Source organism: Trachypithecus francoisi, unplaced genomic scaffold (assembly GCF_009764315.1).
Source record: "Trachypithecus francoisi isolate TF-2019V2 unplaced genomic scaffold, Tfra_2.0 Lachesis_group0, whole genome shotgun sequence".
In the NCBI taxonomy this organism is placed as follows: Eukaryota; Metazoa; Chordata; class Mammalia; order Primates; family Cercopithecidae; genus Trachypithecus; species Trachypithecus francoisi.
Genome location: NW_022681453.1, coordinates 56,494,530 through 56,502,633, shown reverse-complemented (window position 1 = coordinate 56,502,633; position 8,104 = coordinate 56,494,530).

The following is an 8,104-nucleotide window of genomic DNA, read 5'->3' as shown; positions in this document are numbered from 1 at the left end:
CTTTTTTTTTTTTTTTTTTTGAGACGGAGTTTCTCTCGTTGCCCAGGCTGGAGTGCAGTGGGGCGATCTCGGCTCACTGCAACCTTCGCCTCCCGGGTTCAAGAGATTCTCCTGCCTCTCAGCCTCCCAAGTAGCTGGAATTACGGGCGTGCACGCCCGACCAGCCATGCTATAGCCTTTTAACTGGTCTTTTGGCTTCCGCTCCAGGTAAAAATCTATTTTTAAAACATAAATCGGATCATGTCATTCACCTTTTAATCTTACAATGGTTTCTCATTGCTTAAAAACTCGAGATACATAACATGCACAATATAAGTGCACAAAACACATTCTGTGAATTTTTGCACATGCATACACTCACGAAACTACCACCCAGATCAAAATAAAGAATTTTTTGTTTTGTTTTGAGACAGGGTCTTGCTCTGTCGCCCAGGCTGGAGTGCAGTGGCGCCATCGTAGTTCAAGCAATCCTCTGCCTTAACCTCCCCAGCAGCTGGGAATACAGGTGCGCGACACCATGCTCGACTAACTTCAAAGTGCTGGAGTAAGGAAAGGCTGAGCCGGAAGGATCCTTTGAGCACAGTTCACTGCAGTCGAGGCTACAGTGAACTGTGATCGCACCACTGCACTCCAGCCTAGGTCACAAAGCAAGACCCCGTCTCTTAAAAAAAAAAAAAAAAAAAAGGTGGGGGTTGTGGGTGGGGGTGGATATTATCGACACCCCAGAAGGCTTCCTTATGGTCCTTCCCAGTCAATACTTTACAAAAGTCATTGCTTGGGTTCATCTCTATCACTACAAATTAGTTTAACTATTCTTGACTTTCATATAAATAATAATTCAGTACCTACGTTTTTGTCTGCCTTCTTTTGACCAACATTATATCTGTGAGATCTTTCCATGTTATGTATGTATAGCTGTATGTTCTTCTTTTACTTTGCTATAAAAATATTGAGTCTTCCAATGAATGAGCATGGTATATACTTCCAATTACTTAGAACTTTTGAAATTTTTCTCAGGAATGTGGAAGTATACTGGAAATTTTGTTTTCAGTGTCTTGAATATTGCATTTTAATTCGTAACACATTTGATCCATGCAATTCATGCTCATAAAAATTCCATGTCTTTTTTTTTTTTTTTTTTTTGAGACGGAGTCTTATACTCTGTCACCCAGGCTGGAGTGCAGTGTCTTGCTCCTGGCTGACTGCAACCTCTGCCTCCCGTGTTCAAGCGATTCTCCTGTCTCAGCCTCCGGAGTAGCTGGGATTGCAGGCGCACGCTGCCACGCCCAGCTAATTTTTTGTGTTTTAGTAGCCCGGGGGTTTCACTGTGTTGCCCAGGCTGGTCTCGAACCTCTGAGCTCAGGCAATCCACCCGCCTCAGCCTCCCAAAGTGCTGGCATTACAGGCGAGAGCCACCGCGCCCAGCCCATGCCACTTATTTTTTAAATTCAGCTTATCTCATTCTTTATGGAATACATTCACAATATGAACGTTATTATGTTCAAATATTTTAAAAGTGTAAAGTGAAAAGTCTCAGTCTCCTGTCAATTTAGTTCCCGCCTCTTCAAAACAAAAAGCAGAAACATTTTTTAAAAACTCAAAACCTAGCCACTGTTACAAACTTTGTATACATCTTTCCAGAATTTCTTTAAATATACACAAGTATATTTCTTTAAATATACGTATTTTCTCCCCTTTTTAGAAAAGATAACATACATACTGTTCTGCACAGCATATACAATCAGTGAAGATTTTTCCATATCAGTACATAGAGCCTCTTCCTCCTTTTGTAGAACTGTATAGTATTCCATTGTACGACTATGCCGTAAGTTATTTCATCAGCCTTGTACTGCTGGTCCCCTTTAGGGTGTCTGTAAAACACTGGATAGGGCACTAAAAGTAACACACTGGATCGGGCACTTTCAGGATCTCCTGAGGGCTGTGTCATGGGCAAAATATACATATATGGAAAAAAATAATAAAAAACTGGATCAACGACAGCCAGTGTGCACTTCCACAGCTGTACCCAACAGCTTGGTTCCTGCCACTGTCATGGTACTTAGCACTTAGATTTTTCCCGGAGGATACAAGCAGTCTCCACTTGGGGTTCTTCCGGCATTATCTGGCGCTGGGCACTAAACACTAAGTCCTGCCCTACCGGGGAAGTGGAACTCATTTTCCTCACCCGCAGGGAACCCGCGCTGGCAGAGAACGCAGGGCCACTCGCTCCTGCCCGCAGCAGGGGCGCATAAAACTTTACGTCTGCTTAGATAACCACCAGCTCCCGTTCTCGGCCCATAGGAAAAGCAACTTTGCTACCAAACACACAGGGGGAAAAAGGCGTATCAGATGGAGGCGGGTGAAGAAGCTGAGAAAACAGAAGAGAAGGGTGGCTCCCAGCTCGGGACTCAAAATGGCCATCTGGGCGTAGAGACACAGGACCCTTTGCGCAGACGTGCGCCGAGGGTCTTGCAAAGCTTTCGTTTTCTTTGTGTGCCGGTCTGTCCCTAGATGCAGTTTTCGATGCTATTTCAAACGATATTCCTAAAATTTCCGAATTGCTTATCGCTTATATGTAGAAATACACTAGATCTTTGTATACTGAGCTGGGATTCAGCTCCATGCTAAATTTTGAATTAATTCTAATGGTTTATTTGTAGGTTGTTATCGATTTTCTACAATCACGCCATCAGCAAATAATGACAGTTTTGCTTCCTTTTCATCTTTATATCTTTTTCTTTTCCTTGCTTTATTGCATGCACTGTCTATAGCCTTCAGAATAATGTTAAGAAGTAATAATAGTGTACATCTTATTTTGTTCCTGGAGTCAATGAAAATATTTACTATTTTACTTTAAAATTATTTAATATTTTAGGTTAAAATATTAAACTAATACTTTAATTAAAATGTTAGCCCTATTTTTTTTGAGGCTATCCATTGCCAAGTTAAGTTTCTTTCTAGTTTTCTTAGCATTTTTACCGTGAACACATCTTGACTTTTATCACTTTTTTTTTTGGCATGTACTGAGAAACCTATATTGTTTTTGCCTTTTATACTGGTAATGTATTGAATTATACTGATTGATTTTTAATGTTAACCCTCTCCAATTGCTCAGGATAAACCCCACATGACCATGATATATTTTCTATAAATCATCTATTTGTTAAAAATTGTGTTTAGAATTTTTGCATCCTTGTGTATGAGAGATATTAGTCTGTAGTGTTCCTTTCTTATAATGTCCATGCCAAGGGTTGGTATCTGGGATATGCTGGTCTCATAAAATGAGTTTGGAAGTCTTTCTTTTATATTCTCTGGAAACATCTGTGTAATATGGGTATTAATTTTTCCCTTAAATGTCTGGAAGAATTTACCATGGAGCCACCTCAGCCTGCAGTTTACTGTGCATGAAGATTTTTTTTTTTTTTTGGAGACAGGGCCTCACTTTGTCATCACCCAGGCTGGGGTGCCGTGGTGCGATCTTGGCTCACTGAAGCCTCTACCTCCTGGTTTCAGCCCCTCAAGTAGCTGGGACTACAGGTGTGCGCCAGGCACGCTCCACCACTCCTGGCCAATTTTCGTATTTTTTGTAGACAGGAGATATCACTATGTTGCCCAGGCTGGTTTCAAACTCCTGAGCTCAAGCAATTTGCCCACCTCGGCTTCCCAAAGTGCTAGGATTACAGGCATGAGCCACCACGCCCAGCCTGCAGGAAGATTTTTAATTAAAGATTTAAATGTGGGGCATGGTGGCTCACACCTGTAATCCCAGAACTTTGGGAGGCCTAGGCAGGCGGATCACCTGAGGTCAAGAGTTCAAGACCAGCCTGGCCAACATGGAGAAACCCCGACCCTACTAAAAATACAACATTAACCAGGTGTGGTGGCACATGCCTGTAATCCCAGTTACTCAGGAGACTGGGGCAGGAGAATCCCTTGAAACCGGGAGGCAGATGTTTTGGTGAGCCGAAATGGTACCCCTGCACTCCAGCCTGGGTGACAGAGTGAGACTACATCTTTAAAAAAAAAAAAAAATTAAAAATTAAAAAAATTAAAAAGATCTCATTGCTTTCTTATATATAAAGCTATTTGGATTTCATGTTTTATGGTGGTTTTGGAAAGCTTTTTTTTTTTTTTTGAGATGGAGTCTTGCTGTGTTGCTCAAGCTGAAGTGCAGTGGCGTGATCTCAGCTCACTGCAACCTCTGCCTCCAGGGTTCAAACAGTTCTCTGCCTCAGCCTCCCAAGTAGCTGGGATTACAGGCGCCCACCATGGCTAATTTTTTGTATTTTTAGTAGAGATGGTGTTTCACCATCTTGGCCAGGCTGGTCTTGAACTCCTAACCTAGTGATTCACCTGCCTCAGCCTAAGTGCTGGGATTACAGGCGTGAGTCACCGCGCCTGGCCTTCTTTGTTTTTTATATCAGAGCATTTAGTCCATTTACACTAAATGTAATATAATTGGATTTAAATGTATCCTCTTGATTTTTGTTTTTCTTTTTTTTTTTTTTTTCTTGAGACACAGTCTCACTCTGTCACCCAGGCTGAAGTGCGATGATGTGATCTCAGCTCTCTGCAACCTCACCTCCTGGGTTCAAGCGAATCTCCTGCATCAGTCTCTGGAATAGCTGGGACTACAGCCATGCACCAACATGCCAAGCTAATTTTTGTGTTTTTGTATTTTTAGTAGAGATAGGGTTTCACCATATTGGCCAGGCTGGTCTCAAACTCCTGACCTCAGGTGATCTGCCCACCTTGGCCTCCCAAAGTGCTGGGATTACAGGTGTGAGCCACTACGCCTGGCCTTTTTTTCTTAACAAATCGTTCATTGAGAGAGATTTATTTTCTATTCACACAATCTTTTTTTTTTTTTTTTTTTTTTTTGAGGCAGAGTCTCACTCTGTGGCCAGGGCTGGAGTGCAGTGGCTGGATCTCAGCTCACTGCAAGCTCCGCCTCCCGGGTTCACGCCATTCTCCTGCCTCAGCCTCCCGAGTAGCTGGGACTACAGGCGCCCGCCACTTCGCCCGGCTAGTTTTTGTATTTTTAGTAGAGACGGGGTTTCACCGTGTTAGCCAGGATGGTCTCGATCTCCTGACCTCGTGATCCGCCCGTCTCGGCCTCCCAAAGTGCTGGGATTACAGGCTTGAGCCACCGCGCCCGGCCCACACAATCTGTTATTTGTTCTTTATTTCTCCTTTCATGTATTCCTTTGGGTTATTTTCCATTATTCCATAGTTTTTTTTTTTCTTTTTTTCTTTTTTATTTTTTTTGAGACGGAGTCTCGCTCTGTCGCCCAGACTGGAGTGCAGTGGCACAATCTCGGCTCACCACAGCCTTCGCCTCCCAGGTTTAAGTGATTCTCCTGCCTCAGCCCCCCAAGTAGCTGGAACCACAGATGCGTACCATCACACCCCGGCTAATTTTTGTATTTTTTATAGAGATGGGGTTTCACTAACTTTGGCCAGGCTGGTCTCAAACTCCTGGCCTCAAGTGATCCATCCGCCTCAGCCTCCCAGAGTGCTGGGACTACAGGCATGAGTCACTGAACCTGTCTTTTTTTAAAATAAAATGTAATGACAGAGGGGTGGTGGTGGTTGTTCTGTGGGTCTTGGCCACTTGCTAGCTGTCAGGGCAGGAGGGTGGCTCCTTGGGTTGGTGAAAGCGGTATGCAACCAAGTCCAAGGGAGACAGGGGCAGGATTTCGCCTCTGTCATGTCCCACTGATGGGTGGATTCCTATGCAATCTGAAAGAATGAACTAGACCTGTATTACTGATACTGTGAAGAAACTGGTTATTTTACCAAGGCTTTGACTGGAAGGGTACACTTTGCTTTAAGGAATCAAATGGATATGGGTCTACTAGCGAATGTATCCGAGTCACGCAGCAAACTATGTTAGCAGAGGAAGTTGTCTGAGTTACCCAACACCAAAATATGTTACTGGTGGCAGGTGTCCGAGTTACTGGCAGTGAATCTGTACAGGCCTGCAGCAACTTCAATTCTTGCCTCCTCACAAGAAAGAATTCGACTGAGGGGCATAAGGCAGAAAAAGAGACTGAGGCAAGTTTTAGAGCAGGAGTGAAAGTTTATTAAAAAGCTTCAGAACAGGAATGAAAAGAAAGTAAAATATACTTGGAAGAGGGCCAAGTGGGCATCTTGCAGGACAAGTGCCTGGCTAGGTTTTAAAAATTTTTTGGAGAGATGGGGTCTTGCTATTTTGCCCAGGCTTATTCTATGGGTTTTGACAAATGTGTAATGACATATTATAGTAGTTTCGCCGCCCTAAAAATTCTCTGTACTCTATTTATCCCTCCTTTCCCTCAACCACTGATCTTTTTCCTGTCTCAGCAGTTTTGCCTTTTCCACAGTTTCATATAGTTGGAGTCATATAGTACACAGCCTTTTCAGAGTGGCTTCTTTCATAAGCGATACGCATTTAAGTTTCCTCCATGTCTTTCATGGCTTGATAGCTCGCCTCTTTTCGGCACTGAACAATAGTCCCTTGTCTGGATGTAGCACGGTTTTTCCATTCACCTGCTGAGGGACATCTTGGTTGCTTCCAAGTATTAGCAATTATGAATGAAGCTGCTGTAAACGTCAATGTGCGGGTTTTTGTGTGGACATAGGTTTTCATTCATTTGAGTAAATACCAAAGAGCACAATTTCTGGGTCATATGTAAGAGTTTGTTGAGTTTTGTAATAAACTGGCAGACTGTTTTCCAAATCACTATACCATTTTGCATTCCCACCAGCAATGAGAGTTCCTGTTGCTCCACATCCTCTCCAGTGTTTGGTATTCTCAGTGTTTTGGATTTTAGCCATTCTAATAGGTGAGAGTTCATCACTAGAAAAATTGCCCTATAAGAAATACTAAAAGGAGTTCTTCAAGCCAAAATTATAGGGCACTACCTATAATCCCAGCACTTTGTGAGCCTGACGCAGGAGTTCAAGACCAGCCTGGGCAACATAACAAGACCCTGTCTCTATAAAAATTAAAATTAAAATATTAGCCAGCTGTGGTGTTATGCATCTGTAGTCCCAGCTGATTGGGAGGCTGAAGTGGGAGGATACCTTGAGCCCAGAAGTTTCAGGCTGCAATGAGCACTGATTGTGCCACTGCACTCCAACGTGGGTGACAGAGCAAGACCCTGTCTCAAAAAATAAAATAGGCTGGGTATGGTAGTTCACGACTATAATACCAGCACTTTGGGAGGCTGAGGCAGGTGGATCACTTCAGGTCAGGAGTTTGAGACCAGCCTGGTCAACATGGTGAAACCATGTCTCTACTAAAAATACAAAATTAGCTGGGTGCAGTGGTGCATACCTGTAATCCCAGTTACTTGGGAGGCTAAGGCAGGAGAATCACTTGAACCCGGGAGATGGAAGATGCAGTGAGCCAAGATTGTACCACTGCACTCCAGCCTGGGCAATGGAGCAAGACTCCATCTCATAAATAAATAAATAAATAAAATAGGGCAGGCGTGGTGGCTCACACCTGTAATCCCAACACTTTGGGGGGCCAAGGCAGGCAAATCACGAGGTCAGGAGTTCAAGACCAGCCTGGCCAACATTGTGAAATCCCATCTCTATTAAAAATACAAAAAATTAGTCAGGCATGATGGTGGGTGCCTGTAGCCTCAGCTACTTGGGAGGCTGAGGCAAAGGGATCACTTGAACCTGGGAGGTGGAGGTGGCAGCGAGGCAAGATCACGCCACTGCACTCCAGCCTAGGCAACAGAGTGAGACTCCTTCTCAAATAAAATAAAAAATAAAATGCCTTTAAAAAATTTTTTACAACTACAATTTGTTTTATTTAGTTTTCTGTGCCTATGTTTTATTTTATAATAAGATTTTTTAAGATAGAGACACAGTAAAAAAAGGATTGAAGATGCTTATGTTGAAAAAAAGTGCTGGTGTATTTAAAATGTTTATTAAAGCATGGTGTCTCAATCCTTTTTCATGAGATTAACAATACCTCTTGGTGTTGGTGTCAGAAAGATTATATTCTCAATTGAAAGTGGCTTGGGTCACTCAAGCAACCTAACAAACAATACCATGTGGTTTATTTATTTATTTGAGACAGAGTTTCACTCTGTAGCCCAGGCTG